Source organism: Cydia strobilella, chromosome Z, assembly GCF_947568885.1.
Source record: "Cydia strobilella chromosome Z, ilCydStro3.1, whole genome shotgun sequence".
Classification (NCBI taxonomy): Eukaryota; Metazoa; Arthropoda; class Insecta; order Lepidoptera; family Tortricidae; genus Cydia; species Cydia strobilella.
Window position 1 is genome coordinate 19,644,257 of NC_086068.1, and position 19,156 is coordinate 19,663,412.

Consider the following 19,156-nt stretch of genomic DNA (forward strand, 5'->3'; position numbering starts at 1 on the left):
TAATATCAGCCGTACGTCATGGCGTGTCATCGCTGCTGAGACCGGTAAGAGTGTAAACAAAGGTGATGCGCTCCAAATACTGATAAGCAAATCGGCCGGTCAGAGTGAAGCACAGCGATGTCAGCGATGCGCCGCCATAGCCATGCCATAGCTACTGATCTAAACCGGTTTTACGTTGACTCAAATATTAACTCTAATGCTCAAGCTGACATCCTCTTAGCGCGTCAATATCTTAACAAGCATGTTGAGCGACACGTACATGAATTTCACTTCAAGGGCTTATCCCGCCAACAAGTAGCAAAGGTTGTCCAAAAAATTAAACGGAAAAGCTCAACAGATATTAATGATATGTCGACCCGGCTATTCGATATACTTCCATCATTTATTATAGATATTTTTACTAAACTATTCAATCATTGCATAGCAGACGGAATTTATCCCTCCAATTTTAAAACGGTCAAAGTCCACCCGGTGTACGGAGATAATTAAGGATGTGTTAAAAAATTATAGACCAATCTCATTGATTCCCATATTCTCAAAAGTTTTTGAGCGACTATTAAACGATGAACTTATGTCCTTTTTAATAATAATGAATTGTTAAATAAACAGCAATACGCTTATCAACCTGGCCGGTCAACAATAGACGCGGCGCGTGACGTCATATCTAGAGTATTGGGTCACCTGGACGGACGGCGACAGGTGGCAGCGATTTTATGCGATCTATCACGTGCCTTTGAACTCGTAAGTCATCCGCTCATATTAGCAAAGCTTGACCACTACGGAATCACTGGTAACTTTCACCGGGTAATCGAATCATTCCTCGAGACTCGCAAACAGCTCACGTCGGTAAATGGAACAAAATCTGACCTGCTAGAACTGGGGCCCTGCGCTGTACCACAAGGATCTATAATGGGAAACAACCTGTTCATTTTGCTTATGAATGACTTTACCTCAGCCTCAGACCAGGCGGAATTTGTTCTATTTGCCGACGATGGGTGTGTCATTGTCGCGGCTGAAACATACCTTCTATTAAAATCTAAACTACAAGAAGTAATGGATCAAATATCATCATGGTTCTCTGCTAATGGATTGGTACTAAATGTGGAGAAAACACACATCATTCACTTTAGTCTGCGTTTCTCAAGTGATTACTCATTAAATATTATATGCAATGGCCAACCTGTGCCTCAAATTGACCAGGTAAAATATCTAGGGCTAATTATTGATGCTGGATTGAAATGGGCACCCCATATTGATAACTTATGTCAAAGACTGTCCTCTGCTCGCTTTGCTCTTAGCAGACTGCGTCCATGCCTCAGTTCCACTAACGTAAAATAGGCCTATTATGGTTATTTTAACTCTATTTTAATATATGGATTGGACCTTTGGGGCTCGGCTGCGGAACGCGAGAGAGTATTCAAGCTCCAAAAAAGAGCAGTGCGTATTATCGCCGGTGCGAGTTGGGATCATCCTGCAAAAGACCTGTTCAGGAATCACAAAATCTTAACTGTACCCAGTCTTTATATCCTAGAACTGGCTAAGTACGTCAGAAAACACGTTCATCTTTTCCGTACCAACGCTGATACGCACGGCTCCATTACTCGATGGCGGAATGAGCTTAGCTTACCTCAAACGCGTCTCGTTAAGGCTAAAAAAAATCCTAGTTACATTGGTACTAAGGTTTACAATACAATCTCTCCGGAAATTAAACAGGCTTCTAGCTATAATCTGGGGGCACGGCCGTGCCCCCGCCAAGACGAGACAAAGGGCAAAAGGCAGTGCATCTGGGGGCACGGCCGTGCCCCCGCTAAGACGAGACAAAGGGCAAAAGGCAGTGCATATCTTTTCTCGGCACGTTTCGCCGTATTTTCGAACTCTCGTAGCTTCGTCTTGGACAAACCATGTACTCAGTAGACTTATCAAAAACACCAAGTTTTATTAAGCTACCTATTATCTGGGGGCACGGCCGTGCCCCCGCCAAGACGAGACAAAGGGCAAAAGGCAGTGCATATCTTTTCTCGGCACTTTTCGCCGTATTTTCGAACTCTCGTAGCTTCGTCTTGGACAATGCTAGAGAGCTGTAATTTTTTGTAAACTATGTACTCAGTAGACTTATCAAAAACACCAAGTTTTATTAAGCTACCTATTATACTTAAAATTTTATAGTACCTTAATTTCACTGTCCGAAACACATGAAATTCGCGTCATAGCAAATACAGACTACTTCCTGAAGTCTTAGAAGGCTGAAATTTGGCATGTAGGGATGGGTCTGTATGCAGACACAGATGGTGACCAGAAATCTGTAACTTTCGCCCTGCAACCCCTTCAAATGGGGGTACCTAAAAATACCTCTAATCCTGAAAACATTTGTTCCTAAAGTCCTAGAATCGTGAAATTTTGTGTGGTAGCAGTGATCGGAATGCTAATACAAAAACAACAGTAAAAAAAACCAAAAAGTTTTCGAAGTACCGATTTGAACCAGGTTCACGTAAACCAGCCAAATAGCGCCCTCTATATTGGCACCGTTTCTTGTCGTAAACTTTTCAAAACCTTACTTGAAACCAAAGATAGATATAACTCCGTAACAGATGGATACAGTCTAAGGAAAAAACGTGCCTCGAAAATCACGAAAATTTGATTCTCGATCAGATGGCGCCACTAGTTTTGGCCTACTCTCGTATAGAGGGCGTTGACTGTTTCGTTTGTTATTTATAATTTTAACGCATACCAGTGAAAGAACATGGGTCAAAATCATATAAAAATAATTAATGCAAATAAAAAAAACATTTATCCATATTTAAATACATTTTAACGTATTTTTATAAATCTTCATTTTGAGTTTTAAAGTATGTCGATAGATGGCAGTGAATTTAAAGTGGTTACAAAATTTACTATCACAGTACCGCTCTATCTTATTATATCCTCATTGCTTCAAACACAAGCGCTGGTGGCCTAGCGGTAAGAGCGTGCGACTTTCAATCCGGAGATCGCGGGTTCAAACCCCGGCCCGGCTTAATGTTAACAGAAGGCTGGTTGAAAAAAGTGATCGTATCTATACATGTAGAAGCTTATATAGCTAAGTGCAGTGCCACACTACGACACTACGGATTGGTAATGAACTATTACATATAATGACATAGCTAAACTAAGCTCATAGAGAACTTCTGCAAGTACACAAGAGTTTCGGTAGATGTCACCTTAATTAGTTTCATTATTATATCATAGAATTGAGAAACTTAAACTATCTAGATTAGGTAAGTATTAGGTATTTGCTTTGGTATTTGTATGGACTAATACCTACTTATTGTACAGTCGCCATCAGATATATCGGAGCGGCCGAGGTGTTCACAATATCTGAACACGCACTCTAATGCCCTGACAATAGAGGCGTGTTCAGATATTTATGAGCGCCTTGAACGTTCCGATATATCTGATGGCGACTGTACCTTGTTAAGATAGGTTTTAACAGTCGCTTTTCCGGAAAGGAAATCATCGCGAGGAAACGGGACAAATCCTAATAATGGCAGTCGCTTTCGGAAAAAATTGTGCCTTGATATTAGTTGCCAACTTGCCAAGCGGACCCCAGGCTCCCATGAGCCGTGGCGTGGCTAAAAATGCCGGGATAACGCGAGGAAGATGATGAACTTTAAGCACATGGGAGGTTCTGTGAGCTGTAGAACCTCGCGAACAAAGCCTAAATAAGTGTAGGCTATTAGAAAAAAAAAACAAAACTGTATTGATACTAAAATTATTTTACCGAACTTGATTAGCAGTTAAATTGTCTGAACGCGAAGGCCGATGGCGAGCACTTCGCAAGTAGGTGTTTGTGGAAGTCGCAAGAACCATGCATGCATACAGTTGTAGGTCCTAAAGTTTTGTGTTTGAACACTACAGAAGCGCGCCTCTCTTGGTCACTTCTGACCTTAATATCTTCGCGGAGCTCGTCCTTCGGCCAAACCGTTCGCCATGAAGATACTTGGAGACGTTGCAGGTAGCGTGTACCTGTCATACGCTCCGGGCATTCGGCGTTCAGTAGCCAAAATGGCAAAAACGGAATCCTTACAGTTTTGTTTAGTCCGTCTGTCCGTCCGGTCTTCCGTCTATCTGTCCATATCGAGGGTTGCCTGGTGAAACGCAATAAGTATGAGAAACCTAGTTTCGAGAAAAACGATGTTAAAGGTTTATGGTCATCAAACACTAATTTCGGTGAATAAATTCGTAGTTTTATAAGTTCTTAGTGTGAGGTAATTTCATCCACTTTAAGTTAATTTGTGTTTAAGTTATGTAACTCATTTAGTTTTCCTGTAAGAAAATGTTTTTTACCAAGGGGTCTTGACTTATTGGGTTTACCCAAAAATAAAAAGCCACTAAGAGGTTTTATTACTTATAAAAAACTTAAAAAAATAAGTTAATCTACAAGTGAGAACGGTGTTATTCTTCATCTAAATCATTTGGTGCTTTGCCGGCAAATGTTTTTAGGCTTCTTATCCATCAATTATACTCCTCAGGTATAATTTGTTTTTTGCACATAGTTTCTAAATCTTTTTTTTGGCAATGCTTATAGGTAATACTACTGTATCTTGGCTCTAACTCTTCTGGCCATGGCTGATAGTCTCTTAGCTCTTGTTCCAGGTGTATTTGTTTTTTTTTTTTAAACATCTAACTGACGAAAATCCTCGGACATGTCGTAATTAAAGTAAATTTTAAAATCTCCTTTTATATACCGAATCCTTTTAATTTTCAGCCAGTTCCCGGTCTCATTCGTGGTATCTTTGTTTTTATTATTCATTATAGCAGCACAGCTTTGCTCAAGTCCAACATCTCATTATATTTAAACTCTTTCACTTTATAGCTATCGAATTCAATTTTTTTCTTTCAATCGTCAGTTGTAACGAACTTTGTTTTTTTTTTTTAGTTCTAGCAAATCTAAATACATTTTTCCAGTCAGAAACGCTATTGATTGATACGTTTTTCGATGCATTTTCAATAGCTGCATGCATCGAATCAACTTCCATATGGCTATGCCCACTTTCGAGAAACTTTTGTTCAATTATTTGTAGGTGGTCTGTCGTTTGTACTGCCCAGAGTAAGAGAGCGGAAATACCTATATTGATTTCGGTTCTGGCCGCTGCACGTATCCGAAAAAATGCTTTGGTGTAGTTCAAAGAGAAAGAAAGAACCAGTATTGTAACTATTTGGTTTGGCACCGACTTCAAACGTATGAGCTGCTACCACATATAAAACGGGATGATAATATTTAATTTTATCCTTTTTGAAGTCGGTTTTACTTCTTTTTTTAAAAGATTAATTTAATTTTTCCATTTTTAGTTTTTTCTTACGAGTGATGCATCATTCTGTGTAAGATTCGTGGCTAACTGGCCAAACTGTCGTATCATTAAAAAAAATTGCGCTTTGGGTACGTTTCAAGTTGTAAGATTCAATTTTAATTCTGAACCGACCAGGATTTGAGGAGTTGGACCTCATGGAACCCATCATCAGAACTAGACAATACAAATGTTCCTTCAGGACAACTCGCCAAAAGTGAAATATGCGTTGTTATAGAGTCCCGTTCTGTTTATCATCAGCAGATGATAAACAGAACTTCATGAAATGGCACTGTTTTGGACGAAAATGGTTGGTTTGTTGATGAAAATAATAAAATCGTTATATGTATGCCTATAAGATTTGAGGAGATCCCTGGATTCCTCGTGTATCCCATCATCAGAACTGGGTTTTGATAAAAACGGAACCAACTAAGGTTAATTTACATTTAAAAAAATCCAGATCGGTTCAGAAATAACGGAGATCTAAGGTAACATACCTATACATACAAAATAAAAATACGGTCGAATTGATAACCCCCTTTTTTGAAGTCGGTTATAAATACACAGTGGTAAAGGGCCGGTTCCACGAACCACAGTTAACAGACTGATCAAGGTCAAGCAGCAGAGATCTATGAAAATTCCCATATAAGTACCGTCTAGCCATAAATTCTATTGAAAAGAAAATTATGAGATACAAAATTTTGACATCTTTTGCGTTAATACGTATTTTTTAGTGAAGCAGCGACGTGCCTCAAAAATACACAGGACTTTTTCACCACCCCCGTCGTTAATATCGACCCCATACTTAGCTTTAAAATTTTCTGTAACAATAGTACATTTCGATGCTAGTGCGGAAAGTATGTCATTACTTCACGAGTACCGAGATATCTATGGCAAGACTCGGGACGAGTGAAGAATGACATTTCCGCACGTGTATCGAAAGACGTTTTTTAATACAGTTGCGAAAAAATAAGAAAAGCAACAAGTAAGGAATGGAATTCGAAACTTTTATATTATTTATTCTGTGACACTGACATCATTGACATTGACATTATGAAGAGGTGTTTTTCTAGCTTTTATTCGACTAGAATAGATTTTGTTATTATTATTGAGCCCACTTCAATGAAAGTTTTTTTTTCAAATGCATGTTCTATAAGACAGAAACAATTGTAAATATTAAAACATTGTACTATTATTTGCTCTATATCGTTATTTACGATTATTTGTGTGTGTGTATAAAAACAATATCGAATTTTGCCTTTGGAAACTTAAAACATTCTTGCAGTAAGAAAATACGCCTCTTCTTTGACAGGCGTTCCGTTCCATTCAGACAACTTATTAAGAACGGTTTTTCAACATTAAAAAATAAACGTGTTATAATACTTATAATGACGAAGAGGTAAGTAATAAAATATGAAATATGCATATTTTTCGTATTCTTACATTAACAGTAGGTTTTTATGTTGATTACGACGTTTAAAGGAAACTAATATTAACACTCATCAATAAGTAGTCATGAAATGGAACAAGTAAAAATTTAAAAAAATTGGAAAAGTAAAAAGCACTAGTTCTCGAAAACCAACTTTCCGCACGCTAAACAGCCACGAAAAGTAGCACTTTTTGAGCAACTGTATTAAAAACAATTTTATGTGTCGCATAGAACAGGCCTTATGTTCTCTAAGATACATAGCATTTTTTTATGCAGTGGATCAAACATTGACTTGCCGAGAGTCAGTAAGTTGCCTCAATAACCTTGGTAAATTAATCCGTACTTAGGTTTGGGAAGTTAGGTAAAACTTAAGCGTCTATTAAGGCGGTTCCCTGAGCCAGAAGGCGAAAAATCTCCTTATATGTTCATGTTTTTCTAAGAGGCGTTGATATTCGTAGACGTGGAAAAAATATATGTAGTTCTTGACTATATTATCTTTAACAACATAGCTTCCGATACACGAATTATGACACTTCGCTCGATACAATTAATTCCCAAAGTAACTTCTAACTCGGACTTTTAATCCTACTTTACTCGGTTATTTATTATGTGACACTATAAACAAAAAAAGAAGAAAAAACAATCTTAACATAAATAGTAATTTCATAGCTTTAGAATTTCGATATTGTAAGGTAACGTTTTTACAATAAATAAAAACCGACAAAATTCGATCAAAATTGACACTTGGCGCGTATGTTCTTTCCCGTTCTTTCTTGCGAAATGTGACAAAGACAGTGGCAAACCGATGGAACGGCCTTAAGGTATTTCCTACACTCGTGCGCGTGTATTCACTAAAATAGATCAATTTTTCGCAAAAATTGGGCATAGTGACCCTTTTTTCTGGGCCTGCTCACAAAACCATAAAATACACGAGATGGTAGTCTCGCAGCACTTTGTTCACTACATAGTCTGCCGCTTCCTTATTTAGATTTGTATTCAGACAAGGAATGCATTGAAAATTGTAAAAAATGTGGTCACCTGAATACTTTTTTCAGAACAAGAATGTCATATTTCCGTAAAAAATGGTGCGTAATTAGGCCCTCTTCCCTTGCTCCTTAAAAGGCATGTTTTAAGGTGAGGGCTGGCAACACGGAATAAATAATTATTAGGCATGTATTAGGCATTTTTTTATTCGTTTTATTATTATTAGTTATATAAAACTTTATTAAATCACTTTAAAATTATAGTCTCTAGAGACTATAATTACCTTCCTCTCTGTCTTCTCTTTGTCCAGAATTTATGGCTAGACTAGTAAGTTAATAAAATTTAGCGAACGCTTTAACGGTGTCAGACGGTTTGGTGCAACCGACCCTAAGTCGCTCTTTCGTTTTTTGTATAAATTGAACTATTATTATTGATAATAACTCAATATGTGTATGATCTTATATTAATATTTGTAAGGGTTAATACTAGTGATGTACCGACTAGTGATTTGGCCGACTAGCCGACTAGCCGACTAGTCGGTTTCGGCAGAGTTTGGATGCAATCGGAACCGTTTCGGTCGCCTCGTTCCTGAGGGCCTACCGCGAACCACGTTCGACGTGTTGCCTCTTTGTCGCACTTGTAAATTAGTACGTAAGTGTGACAGGGATGCAACACGTCGAACGTGGTTCGCGGTAGGCCCTCTGGCAGCACAAGTCTTGCGTTCATGTTTACGTATGACTAGTTTTGTCTACCTAAGTTTTCGTGATTTATTAGTCGCCCTTTCGTGTTTCATAGCGAAAACAAGAAATTGTAATAACTGCTTAAATAAATAATACATATAGTGCTCTTAATAAATACGAAAAATGTCGAAAAGGAAATCGCGTGTGTAGACTTTTTTGAAGATGCTGAAGGCGATGCAAATAAAGTGAGGTGCACCCAGTGCTCGAGTCGTTACTAAATCATATCAAATATAAACACAAACACCAAGTGCCTCAGCTGGCCGCTGCAATTAAATATAGCGATTCATCACCTCGTTCCATTTCTCTGCCGCAACTACCGCCGACACCATCACCGACACCGGCGGCTATATCGGCTCCAGCGGCCAGCCAATCTCAAGTTGTTATTCTCAACGTTGTATTCTCAAAGTATTCTCAATGTTGAGATTCTCAACGTCAACAGAATATCAAAGACTGTTTTTGTTAGAGTAGAATTGAAAGAGTTGAAATAAAAATCTTATCTTTCCTGAATATTAAATAGTGCCGACTATTCGGCTAATTTTGCCGACTAGTCGCCGACTACAAATGTGGCCGGATAGTCGGCTTTCCCGACTAGTCGGTACATCCCTAGTTAATACCTATGCCTTTTCTATAATCAATTACAATAAGCAATTACAAGTTATTGAAACATTTGACTGTGTCGTACCTGGTTGGCTTGGGATGGTTTCACTAATTTGAACATTAACCCAATAATGTTTAAAGTCGCCAAACTGCGAGATCTCTCTTGCGCAAAAGATACGTGGTACCTAAGTACTTTAAGATGAAATTGTATCTGCATTATATCCTCGTTCAATAACCTGATTTCCCTACTTATATTTGTACATATATTTATTTTACTCGTGTCTTTTTTCTGTTTGAATTTTACCATTCTTATTCTCACTTTTCTACACATGTAAAGGTAACTCTTAATTTAAAAAACTGACAGACAAACACACAATCATCCTCTGTCAGACTGTCACTTAAACGCATATCCCATGTCCGTTTCGTCGTGGGTTGAAAAGAGTGTGTGTATTAATTGACTGACTAACTAATTTATCGACTCAATACTTACAAGACAAAGCTATAAAGTTGAAATAGCTGTCTTTGGCTGCTTTGGAATAGGCCAGTTATTGGTTGGTAAACTAAGTAAAACAGTAAACGTGCGTTTAATTTTTTTAATAGGCGCTTGACTATAAAACTCTTCTCTTGCGTAAAATGCACGACAAATCAGGTTTAAAATATATATATTATAACCTGTGATCCCGCCGCGGGCTTAAACCATTTAGCCAATTTTGATACAGAAAGCTGATTATAATTAGTTTGCCTTTTCTTGCAGAACTCATTTCAGGTATAATTTATTGTGTAATCAATTAATAATCGGCGCTTCACGTTACTAACGACCGCGTGGGCAAAATTTTAACTCATTATCGTTGGAGGGAGACATTAAACTAATTCAGAAACATTATCGCCGTAATGACGTGCGACGTGGAGTTGCGCCGGCGCGAGCTGGCTCCGCTCGCAGCAGGGCCGGCCGCAAGACCTCTCGGCTCCCAATCGACGCGCCGCGACAGACTAGACTAGATACTACTACTTATTAACTACCTCAGTATTATTTACTTAATAAACATCAATTAGCGTCTGTCTTCGTCCGCTATCTGTCGAGAACTAGTCGTCAACTGGTCTTGTTGGCTGTCATGTCTAATTTTGAATTTAGATGTCGGTCGTTCCAATATTCCAAATATTATGTATGTTAGTCAGCCAGTCAGTCAGTCGGTCTATGTCAGGTCGCCACGGAGGTTAGAAGCCCCGACAGCCTGGATACAAAAAATGTGCAAACCATTTACCATTAGAGACCGAACATTAACAGAATAACATGCTTATTCTATTTTGAACAATAATCAACCAGTCTTGTCCATATAAATTACTAATACTTTAATAATTTGTGTAATTTGCAATGAAACATTACTTTGCCTTTATTGAGGCATAATTCTCGGGCATAATTTTTATCCTAACAAGTTTCTTATGTAAATGAGACTTATTGTATGGTAGGTAGTTAGAATTAAACTGTGAAGGAAACTATCTAAACTATCTTACCTAATAGTTTAATGCAAATTGTCTGAAAGTAGTGTTCAATTAAAGCTTAACCGAGGCGAATATTCCTCTAACAATACTTGGTGCTTAAGTACTGCATAACAAAGCATTGCGCGGGCCGATTGCTCGCAATCGTAGTCTGCTATACAATACAATGAGACCCTGAACCACATTCGAATACTTAGCCAACGAATACCGAACCGATGCTGATAGCTTTGGGAACCACTTCAACACTTCTTAGTTGAACAATGTCGGTAGAAAAAATAAATAATTACATAGGTACCTACTCATCGTACAATTATTATAACTCAATAAGTAATTTAAACTTTTAATAACAGTTAGCATTTTGGTTAGCATAAAATAAAAATATTTGATCAAATAGTACCTACCTAGGCATCAAATTTGTTTGAACATAAATATCCTGCGGCTATTAAAATAAGAGAAAATATTTCGGTCTGTGCATTATTTCTCATATTGAAAACCAGAAAAAAAATGATGAAAAAATATCCAGGTTTGGAACGGCCTTTTGTTAAATGATCAGCAATAACGGTACAGTCCGACTGAGTTAACTTTGCACTGACGAACGGAACAAAGTGAGGGAGTCTCCATTTAGCCATCATAATTATTTTCATAGAAATTCGAAATTAATGATGACAATGACACACTTTGTCATTGCAAATGCCAAGCAGAAATAGCTTGGTCTGATTCTAACAAGTAAATGAAACACGACTGCTTGAAAAATATTTGTAATTTGTCTAATAAACATAAGCATAATATTATTTTACTTTAAATAAAACAATATTTGTATAAATCACAATTTCATTTTAACTGCTACGTCACTACGGTAAGTGCAGCTACTCTGCCCTTGCGTATGAATGAGCATACCTAATACACGCTCGTATCCCGTGCCTCCGGCTTTGCAAAAAACACTAGGGCAAGACATGGTATTTTTAGATGGGTGCTCTAATGATGCAAATTATAGAGCTATAATTAAGAATCGTATAGTTCGTAATTTTGACCTCGTCCTAATAATTTAAATTTAATTTATAGGTATCGATCATCCAAGATCCAAGCACACTAAATAAAATAAAATAAATAATAAAATAAAATAAAAATCATTTATTTCGGACCACAGAAATCCATAACAGGTTAGTCGAACATGCAGGAACTTAAAACTATGTTAGATACAATTAATTATTACTTAACTTACTAGATATCTACAACTAGAATACATACTTAGCTAGGAAACGATGCAGGCTCGAACAGTGCTGCATATAGCGACTATCGAGCCTACCCGCTATCACAATCACACTCAGGATACTGTTGCTACTGCCAAGCACTCGGCGACGCGTCGCGGCGGCGCGCTTTCTGTGGCAAAGAAACCGTCTACCTGCGCGTCCGCGAACATGCCTGACGCGCTGCAGAAGCGAGGCAGACGCAACAGCACCCTGAAGGCGTTGTTGAATTGTACCCGAAGGGCGCTGATCGATCTTTGCGAATAATTAGCCCACAAGCTGCAGGTATAAAGAGAGGTACAGTAGGCTCTAAAGAGTTATTTTGACCTGAGCTGTACTAAAGCCAGACCAATCTAAGTTGGCAGCGATTTTAATAGCACAGACTGTGAAAGTGTTTTTATTAAACTTAAATAAACTTCTAGAATCTGTGCGGAAAGGGAAGAGTCGTGAAATGTATGGGATTTAATACATTCTACAACTCTTCTCTTTCCACACAGACTCTATGAAATGATGATGTATAACGTATAAATAACACTTGCACAGTTTGTGCTATTAAAATCGCTGCCAACTTAGCTTGGTCTGACTCTAATAATTTAAGTAAATTACTAAAGCAACATTCAACTCATCACTCACTCATTCATTCATTCATTTCACTGAGAAAAAACTATATTAGTACATAGTTAAAGTCGTTAAAGTTAGCTGTTTTTACAAAACAGCCAACCGGGCCAGTTTACCTACAGGTGTGAATTTACGAGGCCCTTGCATAATAACGAGACCGTGCTCGTACGCGTGCGGGCCTTCTCCGCTTGATCAAATAGTTGGTGCCACGGAATAACTTAACATTGGCGCCATGGCGCCCTCTGGTGCCATCAAAATTTGCGCGACGCATAATTATTAAACGGCTTCCAAATCTCAAAAGGAGGAGGTTATCAATTCGGTTGTATGTTTTTTTTTATGTTTGTTACTCCATATCTTCGTCATTTCTGGACCGATTATGAACTAGTACATTTCGATGGTAGTGCGGAAAGTATGTCATTACTTCTCGAGTACCGAGATATCTTTCCACGAGGCGTAGGCGAGTGGCAAGACTCGGGACGAGTGAAGAATGACATTTCCGCACGTGTATCGAATGACGCTTTTTTAATACAGTTGCGAAAAAATAAGAAAATCAACAAGTAAGGAACTTTCGCAGTGAATTTTTTTGACATTATGAAGTTTTTTTAGCTTTTATTAGATTGGATTTTGTTATTATTATTGAACCCACTTCAATGTAAGTTTTTTTTTTCAAATGCATGTTCTATAAGACAGAAACAATTGTAAATATTGTACTATTATTACCTAAGTATCGTTATTTACGATTATTTGTGTATCGTATATTTATAAAAACAATATTGAATGTTGCCTTTGGAAACTTAAAACATGCTTGCAGTAAGAAAAAAACGCCTCTTCTTTGACAGGCGTTCCGTTCCATTCAGACAACTTATTAGGAACGGTTTTTCAATATTCAATATTAAAAAATAAACGTGTTATAATGATGAAGCATAACAATGCAATGTTAGCATAACAAACAATTTGGTTTTACACGGGGTCGCTCAACAACCGACGCTGGTGTTGAGCTAATTAAACAGATCTTCGATGCCTGGGAGGAGTCGCAGGATGCTTTGGGTATCTTCTGTGATTTATCTAAGGCCTTCGATTGCGTCTGTCATGAAACATTGATCAGGAAACTGCATTTTTATGGAGTAAGAGGATCGGCACTGAACTTAATTAAGTCCTACTTACACGGTAGAATACAAAGGGTCGATGTGAATGGACAACGATCACCGGGGTCATTGATCTCTATGGGTGTACCGCAGGGATCAATATTGGGGCCGTTCCTGTTCCTTATCTACCTTAATGACCTGCCATACCTTGTAAAGACCCACCATGATATAGTATTGTTTGCAGACGATACCTCACTTATTTTCAAAGTCAAACGACAGCAACAAGCTTACAGTGATGTAAACGATGCTATTTCAGAAGTAGTAAATTGGTTCAATGTTAATAACTTATTGCTAAATGAGAAAAAGACTAAATGTATTAAGTTTGTCACTAGTAGTAACGTAAGGCTTGTGCAAACAAGTGTCATTGTGAAGGACGAGGAATTGGAATTGGTTGATAGTACAGTTTTTCTTGGTATAACTTTAGATTCTAAATTCCAATGGGGTCCCCATATTGATACTCTTTCGAATAGACTGAGTTCTGCAGCTTTTGCAGTGAGCAAAATCCGTCAGTTAACTGATGTGAATTAGTTACTTCCATAGCGTTATGTCATATGGTATTTTACTGTGGGGTGGTGCTTCAGAGATAAATACCATTTTTGTTCTGCAGAAGAGGGCTATTCGAGCAATGATCAGAATGGAACTCTTCAACGATGCATTGTTCACGTTTGGCGATTTGTCCTTTTCGTTATGTGTGTTAAGCAAGTTAGGTTTTCAAGACACATTTTTGTCAAGCTCGAGTTCTGATGATAGGATCCATGAGGAATCGAGGGTACTCCTCAAATGTGAAAGGCATACATTTAGTGCTTTTTGTATTTTCATCAATAAATCCAGCATTTGCATTTAAAAGAGTGACAGTTGATGAAGTGGAACTGCCGATGATCATCAGAATGGAACTCTTCAACTACACATAGTTCACGTTTGGCGATTTGTCTTCTTCGTTACGGACCGAAAAACTTGGACCCGGACTTGGACCCGGATCTGGACATGGACCTGGTCCCTAGAACTGGAACCAGCCCCGGACCCAGACCCGGACACGAACCCGGACCCCGACTAGGATTAGGACCCGGACCGAACTTGGACCCAAACTTGGACCCGGGCACGGACCCGGACCAGGATCTGGACATGGTCCTGGACCTGAACCTGTACCCGGACTTAGACCCGGTCCAGGACCCGGACCCGAACCCAGACTCGGACCCAGACCCGGACTCGAAAATGCTGCTAGAAAAGTGGGTTAGGTTAGGTTTGAACTGCGATCCTCACAGAACCGAACTGCTATCAGAAAATTGGGTTAGGTTAGAACTGCGATCCTCGCAGAAACGAAATGCTACTAGAAAAGTGGTTGGTTTTACCTCCTTCGGCAAAAGGATATATAATTAGGCAAAAGATGCTGTCTTTATCATTTATCGTGCACCATCACAATAATCTTTCACCGGCATCCTACATGGAAGTCGGTTTTTTTTCTTAAAAATTATATACCTACAAGTCCTAGCAACATATTTCAAATGCAACTACTGTTGCAACCATTAATGATTTTTTGTTACTGTCATCATGCCTATTCCAACTGTTTTTTTTTTAAAAAAAAGGTGTTAGATTAAATTTACAATTTAATGTACGTTATTTTCATAATATTAAAATAATTCATTGATATTTCTTTTGTATTGATTTTGCGCTTTATTGTGATAATTAAACTTAATTATTTAAAAAAAACTGATGAAGAAAGATATTGTAACCATAAATGTCAGATTTAGTAATAGCACAAAATCCACAATCTAATTAATTATTTTTTAACCACCCACCAACCAATAGATCAACATAAATAGCTAGAAGTGGTTAAGGTAGATTCGACGGGTAGCAAGATATCGCTCATATCTTAATCTGACACGCTCGACCAGCAATTGATCGCTCGAGTAACTACAAAAATCCTCTCTTGGGCTTATCCCCTACCAAAAATGATTTACGATACAAACCAGTGGGTGCAAAACTACGTACAGTATTATTAATCGCACCAAATGTATGTCACACAAGACATGGACAGCACTAACACTTTTTTTAATCCTCTATACAAAATGAGTGGTGTTATATGATTGACGCCAATGTCTGTCTGTCTGTTTGTGGCATCGTAGCTCTCAAACGGATGGATCGATTTCCTTGCGGTGGTTCTTAGCTGTATATGATAAAAAAATATCCAGCAGTTTGAGTAAGGCATTTTTGGCATAAAATGGATTTTTTTGGCATAATGCGTAGGGGGTTTTATAGTAATTGCGCCGCGTCTTCTGTCTGTATGTCAGTATGTTCACGATAAACTCAAAAACTACTGACCGGATTTTTATACGGTTTTCACCTATCAATAGAGTGATTCTTGAGGAAGGTTTAGGTGTACAATTTGTTAAGGTTTTTTATAACCCGTGCGAAGCCGGGGAGAGTCGCTATTACATAATTTTTAAGAAAAAAAAACCGACTTCAATGGGGAATGCCGCTGAAAGTTCACTTATTGTTGATGGTGCACTCTTAGATTCCAGACAATGAAATGAAAATGATCTTTTGTCTAATAATGTAGAAAAGGAGGTAAAACCACCCACTTTTCTAGTAGCATTTCGTTTCTGTAAGGGTCGCAGTTCTAACCTTTTTTTTTTTTTGATGACCCAGGGGGAATCCTTTATGGATCCCACTGGCCCGGGAGAAGCCTAGTGGGTATGTCCGACTCCCACGGACTAAACCCCCTGGGGTGTTCCGCCGCGCGCTTTGTAGACGAGGTTTCGGGAACTCGGTTGTAGACCTCCGATACCCCGTCGGCGTTGCTCTTGCGAACCCATTCTTTGCGGCTGCTCTAGCAGCTCACTTCGTTGAAGGCTCCTCGGAACATTTTAGTTACCAATACAGTCCAGAAACGTTTGCAGCACCTTATTAGCTGCTTGAATTTATATACTTAAACCAGCTGTTGCCCGCGACTTCGTACGCGTGGATTTGTATGTTGGAGGTTATTATAAGTCTTTTACATATGAGCATAGAACATTATGCAGCAAAAGATATCATTAATAATTTTAAAGAAAAAAAAACCGACTTCAATGGGGGCCGCTGAAAGTTCACTTATTGTTGAGGTGCACTCTTAGATTCCAGACAATGAAATGAAAAAGACAGCATCTTTTGCCTAATTATGTAGAAATGGAGGTAAAACCACCCACTTTTCTAGTAGCATTTCGTTTTTGTAAGGGTCGTAGTTCTAACCTTACCTAACCTACTTTTCTGATAGCATTTTGTTTCTGTAAGGGTCACAGCTCTAACCTAACCTACTTTTCTGATAGCAGTTCTGTTCTGTGAGAATCGCAGCTCAAAACCCAACCACCCACCTAACCCACTTTTCTAGTAGCATTTCCGGATCCGGATCAGAGTCCGGGTCCGTGTCCGGCTGTCCGGGTCCAAGTTTGGGTCAGAGTTCGGTCCGGGTCCTGGTCCGAGTTGGGGTCTATGTTCAGACCCGGGTCCGGGTCCGAGTCCGGGTCCAAGTTTAGGTCTGGGTCCATAAGGAAGAGAACAAATCGCCAAAAGTGAACTATGTGTCATTGAAGAGTTCCATTCTGATCATTATCAGCAGTTTCCATTTCATCAAATGTCACTTTTTTAAATGTAAATGCTGGATTTGTTGATAAAAAAACAAAAATCAGTATATGTATGCATTTCACATTTGAGGAGTTCCCTTGGTTCCTCGTGGGTCTCATCATCAGAACTCGAGCTTGACAAAAATATGTCTTAAAAACTTAAGTTGCTTAACAAACATAAAGAAGAGGACAAATCGCCAAACGTAAACTATGCGTCATTAAAGAGTTTTATTCTTATCATCATCAGCAGTTCCACTTCATCAAATGTCACTTTTTTAAATGGAAGTGCTGGATTTGTTTATAAAGATACAAAAAACACTATATGTATGCCTTTCACATTTGAGGAGTTCAATCGATTCCTCATGGATCCCACCATCAGAATTCGAGCTTGACAAAAATGTTTCTTGAAAACCTAACTTGTTTAACAAACATAACGAGGAGGACAAATCGCCAAACGTGAACTATGCGTCATTGAAGAGTTCCGTTCTGATCATCATCAGCAGTTCCACTTCATCAAATGTCACTTTTTAAAATGGAAGTGCTGGATTTGTTTATAAAAATACAAAAATCACTATATGTATGCCTTTCACATTTGAGGAGTTCCCTCGATTCCTCATGGATCCCATCATCAGAACTAGAGCTTGACAAAAATGTTTCTTGAAAACCTAACTTGCTTAACAAACATAACGAAGAGGACAAATCGCCAAACGTGAACTATGCGTCATTGAAGAGTTCCGTTCTGATCATCATCAGCAGTTCCACTTCATCAAATGTCACTTTTTTAAATGTAAGTGCTTGATTTGTTGATGAAAATACTAAAATCACTATATGTATGCCTTTAACATTTGAGGAGTTCCCTCGATTCCTCATGGATCCCATCATTAGAACTACTTTTTGACAAAAACGGGACCAATCTGTATGTATATACTTACAATCAAAAAAAAAATTTTCAAAATCGGTCCAGAAATGAGGAGTTATGGAGTAACAAACATTAAAAAAAAAAAAAAAACCGAGTTGAGAACCTCCTCCTTTGAAATCTTGAAGTCGGTTAAAAAAAAGGCCGATGGCCAATTACCGGCAAGTGCAAGTTGGACTCGCCCTAAGAGGGTTCCGTACAAATTTAACTTGTTTTACAAATCTATAGTTATCAGATTTTTCCCTGTACTTGTAGTGTTAGAGTATATTAAATACTTTCCAACTTTCATAGTTCTAGGTAACGGGAAGTACCTAACCTATAAATTTTGATTCCCTTGAGAGTGTCGAAATATACGTTTTTTGCGGCATAAGCGGCCGTATCTTTTTTTAAGTTAACTTAGAAGTTTGGTGTTTTCACAGCTTTAAGGTGCTGTAGACCTAAGTCACAGAATAAGTAATAGTATCACCTAAGTGTATGATTTTAATTTCATTTCGATATCCACGCGTTCCCGAGATAAAGGGTCTTGACAGATAGACGGGCGCACGGACAACAAAGTGATCCATAAATAAGGGTTCCGTTTATCTTTTGAGGTACGGAACCCTAATAAACCTTACAAAAAATACCTAAGTAAGTAGTTACATAAGTTTAAGACAATATTTTGCGTAAGACATGATATGGGTTTACTTTTATTCTTCCATTTGTTTATAATGGTCATTATATTTAATTTTAGAAAATAACAAACAACATTCACGTTTAAAAAGCCCATAGCGCAGCACTGCACGGTTATGTACCTAGGTAAATACATAAAATAACAAACAACATTCACGTTTAAAAAGCCCATAGCGCAGCACTGCACGGTTATGTACCTAGCCTAGGTAAATACATAAAATAACAAACAACATTCACGTTTAAAAAGCCCATAGCGCAGCACTGCACGGTTATGTACCTAGGTAAATACATAAAATAACAAACAACATTCACGTTTAAAAAGCCCATAGCGCAGCACTGCACGGTTATGTACCTAGCCTAGGTAAATACATAAAATAACAAACAACATTCACGT

General features: G+C 38.2%; 1 protein-coding gene across 1 annotated transcript in view; it reads left to right on the forward strand.

Moving 5' to 3' along the window:
* LOC134754229 (angiopoietin-related protein 2) overlaps window positions 1-19,156 on the forward strand; it is a 170,469-nt gene that overhangs the window by 108,166 nt on the left and 43,147 nt on the right. The gene's annotated exons all lie outside the window — the stretch shown is intronic.